Consider the following 13,089-nt stretch of genomic DNA (forward strand, 5'->3'; position numbering starts at 1 on the left):
GTGGAGTAGTCAGTGAGGAAGGGGCGAATTCTGCATATATTGCTGAGGAAGAAGCGAGGAGCATGCCACAGTAGAGATGTGCTGAGTAGGAGAGGGAGTAGTTGAGGGTGACTCAGAGATTCTTGGTGGATGAAGAGGGAGAGAGGGTGGTGGATTCAAGAGGAATAGAGATAGAAAGATCAGAGGTGGGGGAGGAAAAGGGGGTAAGAAAAGGAGGTTTGATTTGGAGAATGAAATGATGTGAGTGCATCCAAGAGGCAGGCAGAGATACGGGAGGAAATGTTGGAGTCAGAGTGAGGGAAAGCAGAGAAAGATCTGGGCATCATCAGCATAGAAATGATACGAGAAGCCATGGGAGGAGACCCAGGGAGCAGGTGTAAAGAAAACAGGAGGGGTCCCAGGACTGAGCCTTGGTGGACACCTATCGAAATGGCAAGAGGCAGAGGGTGAGCCACGCCAGGACTCTCGGTACATGCAATCAGCGAGGTAGGAGGAGAACCACGCAGAAGCAGTGCCAGTGTGTCCCAAGGTCAGGGAGGGAGGACAGGAGAAGAGTGGTTGACTGTGTCATAGGCTGTAGAGGTCGAGGAGAATCAGAACAGAGGAGAGCAAGATGGCACAGGCAGAGTAGTGAGTTAGTGACGGAGAGAAGAGCAGTTTCAGTAGTGTGCAGGGTGAAAACCAGATTGGAGGAAGTTGAGCAGAGAGATGGCGATGTATCGCTTGCTCAAGGGTTTTAGAGAGGAACAGGAGAAGGGAGACAGGACAGTAGTTCTGGAGGGATCAAGGGAGGGTTTGTTTTTTTAAGATGGGGTGATGCAATAGCACAGAGGTGTTGAGAAGAGAGGAAATGAAAAGGAGTAGGGGGAATATATGATAGGACTGAATAATAAAAATGTGTTACTACTTGAATTTATGTATTTCTTAAGCCAATGTGACATATATTGCCTGCCACTAGTAATATTTTTTGTATAATATTAATAATAGTAGTATACTAGTAATAATTTGTATTTTTTAGAGCCAGTATTCAGTCAATGGAGAGTGTACGGTTTCTAAATTGATGAGACTGCTATTTATTTGGAGGTGGATTACATAGGCACTGTAATTTATACTTGACCTAGATTCTTAAATAGTGCAGCCCATTTTAGTTATGCAAGATAATAACTGCATAACATGCAGAATATGAGATATATGCATATACTGTTTACTGTTTTGTCTGTAAAACAATTTTGTATTTTAACATTGTGTACTTTTTTATTGCCCATGTGGCTGCTGTCTCTTTTGCTGTGGTTACTCTCTTCCACCTTGAATGGTACTGTCAGAGCTGCAACTACTTGCCTTAGATTTCTCTGTGCTTCTGGGTGATCTACTTTTGGAACTTGGTCTGCCTAGGCGGGTGGCCACAATTGTTTTTTTTTTATTTTTATTTTTTTCTGTTAGGAATTGGCAGATTAATGCAGTGGTTTTTTGCCTGTCAAGTGTAGTGATTCTAACACCTGTTTAAATTGGGGGAAAAGTTTTATAAACGATTCAAACAGAAAATGTATCCTCCCCCCCCCCCCCCCCCCCCATGACGATTGAAAGAGAGTTGACATCTATTGAAGTTCCTCTGAATTGAGGAACATTCTATCAGAAAAGAGGTCATGCCCCCAGCCATCTGAAAGAGCAGAGGGACAAGTCGTCCTGCAAATGGATCTGTCGCCAGGGACAACAGAATGCTAGCAGGGATTGCTGAATGTTTGTATTGCATTCCCATTCATTCTTCAGGATGAAAACTAATAACCCCATTCTTCTAATGAAGGCATTGTCAGTGATTTTATATTCTCCCAGAAGAGGATCTTCTTTCTGACCTTGGGTTGACCTTAGTGCACGACCAGGGCAATGCAATGATAATGGAGATCCAACCTGTCCAGGAAATAGGTTTGTTTGGATTTCACAAAAATAAAGTATTATTGAAATATTCCCACAGTGACTGGTTTGCAAGAGGATCACATTGCCAATCCTATAATTTGGATTGTTTAGACAAGGTAGAAAGCATAGTAAAACAGCCCTGGCAAGCATGATGCATTCTTCACACATTTACTATGGGAAAGCATAGTGGTTAACTGCAGAAATGCATAGTATAAGCATTTCAAAGGCATGGTTCTACATGGAAAATGCAGTTTAACAAAAATGAACCTTAATAAAGGGAGGTGAGTGCAGTTTAAAAAGCAAAGAACAGGATAGGGTGCAAGCTGGAATTGACTAGGAATGACACTAATCAAAGATAAGTTATCGTTTCTGTACAGTATATGCACCTTAGGAAGAAGAATGTAAATACCCTTATTAATCTTTATACACACGAGATAGTTAGTGATATGCTTGGTGGCCACACACTGACAGAGCTCCAGCTGATCATTTTATTCTGAAGTCTCTGCTTTATAATGCAGCACTGGAGGAAGGGAGGCTGATGTTCTGCAGAATTATTGAGCTGATAATCATACAATACCCTCCATTACACTTCAAATGGTTTGTCTTTCAATGCACGAGGGATTCTTAACTAAAGTGAATCCTACAACTCAGAGTTTCTATTTATAGACACAGCGCCTTGGCTAGCCAGTGAGGGATCCAAGCCTTTACTGCAGTAGAGTGGTCTAGGAGGTTGATGTTTCCAGTGAGACTAGATTGCACTTGCATGGATTTCTTGCCAGGCACTGCTTGTGTCGGTGTATAAGCTGTCTTTTCCCAGCCACACTGGCTGCCAGGTCCACACTTTTCCTGCAGACTTGGGCTAGTATGAAAAGCCACCTGTAGGTCAGTGACGTGCTGGAGGTTGCTGTTTGTAAGCCTGCTTTCAGTTTTCCACAGCAGACACAACAATTTTAATAGGGTGCCTCTTTGTCTCTGCTTGCTGCTTTCCTTTATTTGAATTGTATTTGGGCTTTTCAAAATAAGTATTTATTGGGCAACTTTTGGATGATTTAAGTGATAAATATTGGATTTTTGGAATGTTTTTTTGAAGGATATATCTGGCACATATCTGGTTATCTGTTCTTTTTTGGTAAAACTTGTGAACCATGTTCACTGGCTCACACTCTCCTCTTATAAAATAATGTATACTGTAGATGCCTGTAACTCGGCCATTTGGTTGGTCCCTCCAGAGAACAGGTGGGTGTAATTAGGGCATAGTGTCTAAAATGGATAACTTAAAGGTGGGAGTGGAGGGGGAGGGGGGGTAAATAAAAAGAAGACCATATGGAATGTAGTATCATATAGGGCAGTCAGTGCTGGTCAGCACGTAGAATGCTTTGCTGTATCTACTGTTTCCATAGCAACTGGGGGAACTGCCTGAGAAAAAATGAATGCCAGCGGAGGGAGGTGCCCTGAGCAGAGTATTAATGAAATTATTAATTTGCTGAAATAAAAGATCTCACATTACAGAGTCAGGTAAGGCTTAAATTGTCGGCCGAATTCCCGCAATTTCCTGTGGGTGTTATGACACAGGTAATCGGCGCTGAATGTATGCTGCTTTCCTCTCTTAAACCAAGCCTCTTGCTCCTAACCCACTGACGAATGCAAACCTAGTGATATAGCCCAAAGCAGCCTCAATGCAAATCTAAAATGTAGGTTTCTATTGATCGCTTGGGCTACATCACTACATTTTCAATTTAGCGAATGCCCCTCCCAAAGTTAATATAAGTAATGTAATGATAATAGTACATAATGCATCCAGAGAAATAGTACACAAATATGCACAAACAAACCAGCCTTGCCCTTTTTTTGTGTCTTGGATAGGTTGAACCCCCCTGGCTCGCAAGAATATTCTTTAGTTAATCCAAGCCATTGAGTAAATAGTTGTTGCCATGGCAGGCACATTATTCAGGTATCTTACATATTTAAAAAAAAAAAAAAAAAAAAAAAAACTTTATTTAGTGCCTAGGGTTATTGAGTCAGAGCCATTTCCCCAAAAGGTCACAGAATAATGAATAATGTGAATAAGCTATATATGTTTTGAATAAAATGTGTAACAATTGAAACTTTACGATTCAACACGATGCAGAACAATGTTTTGAAACATGGGTCTGTCCTTCAGAATCTTTCCCAATTGTCCCTAACAAATGAAAAGTACAAGTACGGGTAGAGTGTAAAGTTGAATCTCAGTCGGGTGTGACAATGGTGTTTGTTTCTGTTGCAGTGAAAACCGTGAAATTACTCTTTCTCCCTTCCAAAGCCAGCAAATAGGCAAAGCAGTGTGAGAATGAGAATGAGCTAAACATTTGAAAGCTGACAGGGTCTCTGATTAGCCAAACAATCCTGGAGGGTTTGAGGCTGTGTGATACCAGATGTCAATGTACTATTCTAGTGCAAGATCTAAGTCTTTAAAATATGCTTATTGGTAATTTCCTAGAATATGAAATCCATGTTTTAACATCACAAAGGTCCTGCAGGAACTAATGAAGACCAAGTAATAGCTTCAGAGATTTCCTTGTTTTGTCACTATATCCAGGGATACCATTTTTCTAAAGCACTGACACCCACCATTTTGAATATAGAATTCAATTTTGTTATGTAGTTCTGGTCCCAAAATCAATTCTGTATAGCAAATACAGATGGAGCTAAATGCATTTTGAATATCAATTCATCTTTCAGAATATCAATTCTTCTATCATTATCTAAATCCAGGTTTCATTTGTGTTAAGCAGCTTTAAATGAATATGGTCACCATCGCCAGAAACCTTTAATTGTTGCTATTTGTCAGGGACAGACTGACTTTCAATTGTTTATTGTGGACAATCTAGTGCAATCAGTGATTTCTTTAAAAGAACATGAACAAAAGGCATACCAAGGAATAGCAAGAGTAATGCCCATGTAAACAATCTGTGAAAGGCTGAATGCTAATTAAGAGGGATCCTGTTTCTAACCCTGTGCAAGAGAGACACAGTAACTGACTTGTTCAGAAAGAGGCTATCCGTGCTATCCAAGAGCTAGCATGACAATAGAGTATGCTCAGGAATTTGTAAGAAGTTCAGTGCACTCTTTCTTTCACACATGAGAACAAGAATAGTTCATAGGTATACAAGTAAAAATACAAATCAATAATTAAGTATTTTAAAACATGCCTATAGCAGTCTGACTCTGTGGAAGCAATATTTTAAATCACAGAGGACAAAAAACTAAGATGAGTTGTAGCCTTTCACAGATTGTTTTACATGGCACTTGCTTCAGGGCTTATTTTTTAGAAGAAAACAAAAGAAAATGAGCAAAGAACGTAGGAAGATGAAAGAGAACAAAACATACTCACAACGGGCAAAGCATGATGGAAAGGAACAGAATGTGTGTGTTTGATTTTATTTTAAGTATCTTTTTATCTGGAGTGTTAGCATGTTGATGATTTTATCTCTGCACGGGCTGCTCTGTGGATGGTTGTGGATTTGTGCTCAGACACTTTTGTAGTTCCTGGCTTAGTTCTTCAGTGGCAAGTTTGGTATTAATCAATAATCTAAGTAAGATTGATGTGTCAGAGGCAAATAAATGCTGGTAAATCACTACAAAGAAACACCAAGAAGAAAAATAGTTTATCTTTTATGTAAAACAAAGTTCATGCAATCAAAGCTAAATTACTTGGGGTGGGAAACAATCATGCTGATAATGACTACAAAGCAGTTGAGGGGGGCTGCTGTGTCTCACTGATCCATCCTGTACCGAATGATTTTCAGTGATAATGTAATTCCACTGCAGTAGCAATGTGCTACTTTATTATGGAGGGGTGGAAGCACAAGGACAGCCACAATGGTATTGATAGAGCCAGTGATCGAACGGTACCACATTGGTAACATTGTTATACAGACTTTTTTCAGTCAAAGTTATTTGCCAATTTCAAGGACAATGGAATGGTTTGTTCACGGGGCCTTGGCTATCTTCTGCCAATGGTTGTCATGACAACCCTGCTGCACCTGTTTTACACTGAACGTTTCATGCAAAACACCTGACTACGTTTTTATCCAGTCTTTGAGCAGCAATGTGAAGCATTTTTGTACACAAATGAAGATTGTTTTTTTTGCTGTTTATATGTGTTAGTGTAATAACCTGGGGGGAGGGGTCAAACATAGGCAGCAAATTAACTCTTTGTAACAAAACAAGAAGAGCAGAAGTATGAAGCCATTTAAATGTAGACACTAGCTCAGCAATTATTTGAGGATGATTTTTGGGTGCCAAAATTTATTTATTTTTACAAAAATATTCACTGAGAGATTAATCACTTACAATGCAAAAAACCCCCCAAAAAACTATAAATGATTATTATTAAAAACTGTTCATTGTCACACAACTTGTTGGTCTGCTTGCTGCTATAAATGATCTAAAGACACTGACATTAGCATTGTAACACCAGTTAAAATCTGACAGCGTACAATGAAATGACAACATGCGGGGAACGTGGATTTTATTTATTTATTTATTTATTTATTTATTTATTTTAACAAATTGGATAATAAATAAACAAACTATGGCCATATATACAAAAGGGACCAACAGCAACCAACAAAAAACGGATTCATTGAAAATGTGCAAAAGAAAAAAAAAAGAAAAGAATAAAAAACCCATTCAAGTTATTCGTCCCAGCACTCTGATAATGTGGCACAAGATGAGGCTGTTCACTGTGGCTTGAATGGCCAGCACTGTGGCGGCCATGGCAACATAACCCTAAACAGTTCTGGTCTCATGCATCTGATCCACAAATGCGAAAAACAAATATATATTTATCAGAAAATAGGTCCTTGTGCCTTCAATGCCACAATTTCTCTTATTTTGTAAAGATTTTGTATGAAAATGTTTGATTACTATACTGAGTAGGTCTGTCTTTCAGCACAGCAGCAACATTCCAAAACACTAGCATTCAAGGCTATCTCCTAATATGGTTATCTACCATAGATACACAAATAAGACCTGTTTTAAAGCTCACAATCTCCTCTTTCGAATGACTACCACAAGTTGGGTTGTCTCTCACAGTGCCTGAGTTTGCCGGTGGGATATTTAACATTGGTCGGACCCTAAATTAAAAACTTGAAATGAGAAAAAATGATGGATACAAACTTAAGTGATAATATATTCACTGACCAAGCTGAGGGCCCAATTTGTCATTTCTAAAATGTATTATGTTGAAAAGGCTGGTTAAGGTTACTTAAGTTCAACCAAAGGGTTACATTCATAATAGTGACAGTCAGATAAGGAATTATTTTAAATCTTTTTTTATGTTTGTTTTGTGTGTCACTTTCATTTACAAAATTTCCAGCCATTTCCAGCCATTTGGAACTATGGTAATATATATATATATATATATATATATATATATATATATATATATATATATATATATATATATATATATATAGATAGATAGATAGATAGAGGGGGCGTGGGAAAGTGGTCAAAATGTATCTAAAGAACGTGGCCACAAATTTTATAAATGGCATTGTCAACAGCATACGTGTTTTTCAGTCTTTGGCTCATCAGGGTTGTATAGATCCAACGGAACCCCAACTGACATTCCATACCAGCCTTCCCTTATTGGAATGCGGCCTGCATGAAAAAGCTCATAGATTTCCATGGTCAGGCTCTCGAACACAGAGTCCACATTCAGGTTGTCTTTGGCCGAAACCTCCATGTAGTGTGCTATGCCAAGCTCTTTTGCTAGCCCTTCTGCCTCCTCTTTGGAAACCTGCTGCTCCTCTTTCAAGTCGCATTTGTGTCCAATCAGTATAAAAACCATCTTTGACGGCTTCACATAATTGGTCACCTCAATGTACCAGTCTCTCAGGCATTCAAACTTTTCCCTCTTGGTGAGGTCAAACACCAGGAGACAGCCCACCGAGTTCCTCACGTAGGATCTGGAGATGGACCTAAAGAAGATGGGAAAGGAGGGGGACATGATATGTGAACAAGGTGAGTATGTAACATCCACATCCCCTTCCAAGGATAGAGATACTGTAATGCATTGCAGGTCTGAAGAATTAAGACATCACCATGGCCTACAGCATGTCCACTGAATGTAGAATAGCATTGCATATCAAATGGCCATGCATTGTTTCATCAGAACTAAATAACTGTGTTCAAAGATATAGGCATCAATAGCTCATTCAATCTTCTTGTGGCAGACTTGAATAATAGAATATAGCACAGTTGGTTGGCAGGTGCTGATGTGCTGCATGAAAAACGATGACTGCCTATGGTGACCCTACGTCCAACTGACAATGTAATCCCATTCTTTGTAAGGGGTTTTGTCTGACCCCTGTATACCTGTATATGAACACAATAATAGACTACAATATATCAATTAGGGGTATAACAACTATTAATTGTATTGTCTAATAGTTGAGGTATAAATTGGTCAAACAGTCGACTAGTTAGCAATTAAAAACAAACAAACTTGTATTTGATATATGTCGGGTGCTTTATTTGTGAACGTACAAATCACTGGCAGTTTGTGAAGTCAACAATCCATTTTCTACTTGACTAGTGACTGACTATTCTGTGCTACCCCTAACAGTAATTAGTTAAGCTGTACCTACCTGAATCTTTCCTGCCCAGCTGTGTCCCAAAGCAGAAGTTAACTTGAGATTCCAGGTTCAAATTCCAGATGCCTCACTTTAAAATCAATCCCCAATGGAGACTGCCTGGACTTGTCGAACATGCCTTCAGTGTAGCGTTGCAGCAGGGATGACTTCTCCACAAATGAGTCTCCCAGTATGATAATCCCAAATCTGTAATTCCAAGAGAAGTCCATTGCCTTCTAACTGGTGAGGGAGATCCACTAACAGAAATAAATGTATGCTACTGTACTAGAATAGATACACGCTACAGCTTTTCCAGAGGCTTGCACGCTCATCTTGGATTCTTAAAGGCTGTTGTGCAGTACTGTAGTTAATCTGGATTTTGTGTGTGCAGATTAACACTCGCCCACACAGTTTCAGCTAGTTTAAACTGTTACTGTACCTGTTTTAAGACTTGTTTTAAACATGTTGTGGCATTCCATGAAAAAGCATTGAATAATACAGGGTTGTGACAGGATGCAGCCTGTCTGTGTTTTTGTGGTGGGGGTGCAGGGATTTTTGTTTTCTTTAAAAAAAATAAAATAAAATAAAATAAAAATGGAGCCGTCCCAAGAGCCTGAAGGGGAGGAGCCGTCGCCGCCATCCCAAGAGCTGGAAGGTGAGGAGTCGTCTTTGCCATCCCAAGAGCTGGAAGGTGAGGCGTCGTCTTTGCCATCCCAAGAGCTGGAAGGAGGGGGGGAGGAGCAGGAGGCCAAACTCCCAGAATTTTTTGGGGGGGGTGGGGATGTGAAGCTGGTACTGCACAGCAGCCCCTTTATTTACTGCTGAAGGGAGCCCTCCGGAGACGCTGACCACCAGCCCTGCTCTCAGAGGAGCCGGCAGAAAACTCAGCCCCAGCCCTGCTGCTAGAGGAAAACAGGTTTTTGAACCTGCCTCCACCACCAGAGGAGCTGAAACTGCCTCCACCGGCCGACAGTAAGGAGGAACTCTGGCCTCTGCCACCCTGGCCAGAGGATCCTACGCTGTTGGCCACGCCCGCACCGCTCAAGGATGCCACGGCCGCTCCTCTCAGGGATGCCACATTTGGATCGTCTGGGGTGGCCTTCTGCTCCGCAGCGCCAGGGGAGCCACCGGTTACAGGGTACGAGGGAGAAGTGGAGCTCCTGTTGCCACCTTCATGGCCAGGGGCTCCCCTCCCAAGTTTGCCTCCCTAGGGTCTGCTGTTGCCTTGCCTCCTGAGGATCTGCTTCTGCCGTCGCCCAGGGATGCCACCTGCCTGCCGTAGCCTGGGGATGTCGCCGAGTTGGGCCAAGTGAAGTCTCTGTTTTTCTGTCTGGACTTTGAGAAGAAACTTTGGGTATTTAAGTGGAGGTGTGTGACAGGGTGCAGCCTGTCTTTGTGTTTTTGTGGTACTTAGAGTGGATGTGAGTCTGCTGTGTGGATCTGAGTTAATGAATTTGTGTGAGGAATGTGTGAAAGGTGCTGCAGCTGATGAGGTGCAAATTGCCCAATTAGCTGCAGCACCTGTATAAAAGGGAGTGTTTGTGAGAGTGAGAGTGAGAGTGTGTAAGCAGTGTTGTTGCTAGTTGTTTATTAGTTATTGTTTAGACTGTTTTGTGTCTTTTTATTTGGCCATAGTGCCCTTTTGTTTTGTGTGTTGATTATTATTTAATTAAAAGTATTTTATTTGCTGCACTTTCTGTCTTTGAGTCTCGTCACTTTGGTTATCCTGTCACAAGGGTATATTGTTATTATATTTGATTATACACTCTTGGTATGAGGTTCTTACTGTGGAATGCAGTGTTTGGTTTTCCCCAGACATAACTTGAGATGAGCATTCATGTTCTTCTTAGTGAGCAGTGGTTTCTGCCTTGCTACTCTGCCATGAAACCCATTTTTGCCCAGTGTCTTTCTGATAGTGGAGTCATGAACACTGACCCAAGCCGAGGCGAGGGAGGCCTGCAGATCCCTGGAAGTTGTTCCTTAGAAATGGCTTTATAACCCTTTCCAGATTGATAGGCATCAAAAACTTATTTTTTTTCCGGAGGTCTTCAGGAATTTCTTTTGATTGTGACATGATGTGACAACTTCACTCTGATGGTAAGGGCCAAAGTTAGTCAGATTTATATTGGGCAGGGCTGGCCCAAATCAGACCTGATGTTAACCAAAGTATTCAAACAGCTGACCCTCATTATTCCTTTAATTGGGTTGAGTTAACTAGGGGGACAATAACATTTTCACACCTGAGGATTGCATGTTTGATTACCTTGCACACCAAACAAATAAAAGAAGCACCAAACTTTGGTGTCATTTTTTCTCTCAGACTCCCTCTATACAACTACTACAACCCACAAAAAGATCTGACCAAATTCAATGTGAAAAATGTAGAAAATCAGACAGGGGGCAAATACTTTTTCACAGCACTGTATCTATATTGTTGCGTACACAGGGGAAAGCAGCAGCAGGGCTGACAGTCCGATATACGCTCCTTGCAAAGGAGCCGGCTCTTTTGTACAGCGGTATCGGTACGATGCTTTAGTGCGGTTCGCGCCCGCCCTCTGCCTGTGTGTGGATTTCCTCGTCCTGTGTGAGGCATCTGCCTGCGGAGAGAGAGAGGGGGCCAAGTCTCAGGCAGTAACTCTGCGTGCTGCGCTTAATCTTTAAATAATTTACATAAAATATGCAATGCAAATATTTTTAAATAGCATGTTTACACAGATAACCATGAATAAACTAAAATAGGATAGATAGCATTTCGCTTTGTGCAAATTTGTTAAAACTACTGTTTTAAAGATCGTCATCTACAGCACAATTATTCGGAGAAAGTGGATTCGTAACTAAATCTAGTACGATGTTTCTCTTGTCTGGTGAAATTAAAAAATATATACATACTACATACTGAAATGTATTGTTTTTCTCAATAACAGTCGGCGAATTTCAGCGCTTACCCCTCATATTAATACCCCGCCTCTGCTCACGAATGATTGAACATCTGTCAGATCTTTCACTTAACCATTGGCTACTCACTCGCCTTCAATTTCATTCAAATACCGTGAACGGCACCGGCTTGCTTATGATTTGACAGCTGCGTAATACTGGACTCTCCTATTGGTTAAATTTACTGTCAGTACCTGCAACTGAAACAGACACAGTTTATGTCCCACCCAGCTAACTTATGATTGGGTTACCGCAGAGACAATGCAGATATTCAACTGGGTGATCATATCACAGAGGCCCTTTAGGAAAAAAAAAAAAAAAGTCAAGTACGTAAAAGCACAGCATAAGTGAGCAACCCTGTCAACAGACTGCTGTGACGCTTTTGTTTGAAAACGTGTTTAAAGCTTTATTTATTTTCCCACGCTACGATCCGACAAACTACCCATAATTTAAGAACAGCGTCCGCGGGCACCACTTTGAGGACCACTGGACTAGAGGAAACAGATATGGCAGTGTATGTTTAATGTTTATGTTGTATGCAGTGTGTTAATGTTGGTGTTTATGTATAAAATACACAGGATTTAAATATGGGTTACGAGCACAAGTGTTTAAAATGTGTATTTGTATTTAGGCACGAGGATTGCACAGCACTTCACATGCAGGTAAAATAATATGTGAGCACGGGGAATTGCACTTTATTAATTCACGTGCAGTTGTACCGACACTCCAATTGAATGACTGATCGAGTCTCGGGACAGCTGCATAAAAGCAGCATGTTTTCACTCACTCGGAGTTGTGTGTTCCATGAGTGGAGAACGGGAGAGAGAAGGAGAGATAAAAATAACAATTGCTACAGCGTGCTGAAGTGCCAGCTCGGTACTTGTTTGTTGGGTTTGCCCACGTTTGTTTGTTTTGTTTGCCTGTTTGTTTGGCCAACGAGCCGTTTTGTGTGTTTTGTTTAAATCTTTTTGTTTGTTGTTATTATTATTTAATAAAGCTCTGGACGCCGTAGCGTCACAGGTTCACCACCATTCCTCATTGTTTGGAGTGTGTATTTCTGGTCTGACGTCACATCTGCAAAGCCATCCAGTTCACATGCAGCTAGACATTCAAAACCAGAAAAAAACAGTGCTGCAATGCTGTGTGATGATTGTATAGAATAACTGCTCAATAAATATGGTATTAAAAGTCATTTTCCATCTTCTCTTATTGACCCTGATGAGGCCCCTCATTTAACTTCATTTACTATCAAAACATCATACCTGCCCCAATAATAAAACAATTAAACAAAAAAGGAAAAACTTTTAATGAACCGTAGTTTATTGTTGTCCCTCAAAAGGGCACTAATACATTTAACATGTATCCTTTTCATGTGACAATTACTAAAAGTAACACAATATATATGATTTTTCATATGCCTTAGCTTGCATCTATCATGCTGCTACTATTTGGAAATGTGACACTGAGAAAACTATGTTACAACATGTGCCTTTTCTACAGTACCTACTTTCCAAATTGCACTAGGTTTCTCTACTTGTTAGGTGCTTTGTAAACCTATGGCATTTGTTCTTTAAAAATAAATAAATCAATAAAAAGGTATGTAACCATATAGTACATACCTTGG

General features: G+C 40.5%; 1 pseudogene; it reads right to left on the minus strand.

Moving 5' to 3' along the window:
- Nucleotides 1-7,453: 7,453 nt before the first annotated feature.
- Nucleotides 7,454-8,761, minus strand: LOC121317720 (annotated as a pseudogene).
- Between the last annotated feature and the right edge of the window lie 4,328 nt (nucleotides 8,762-13,089).

Source organism: Polyodon spathula, chromosome 6, assembly GCF_017654505.1.
Source record: "Polyodon spathula isolate WHYD16114869_AA chromosome 6, ASM1765450v1, whole genome shotgun sequence".
In the NCBI taxonomy this organism is placed as follows: Eukaryota; Metazoa; Chordata; class Actinopteri; order Acipenseriformes; family Polyodontidae; genus Polyodon; species Polyodon spathula.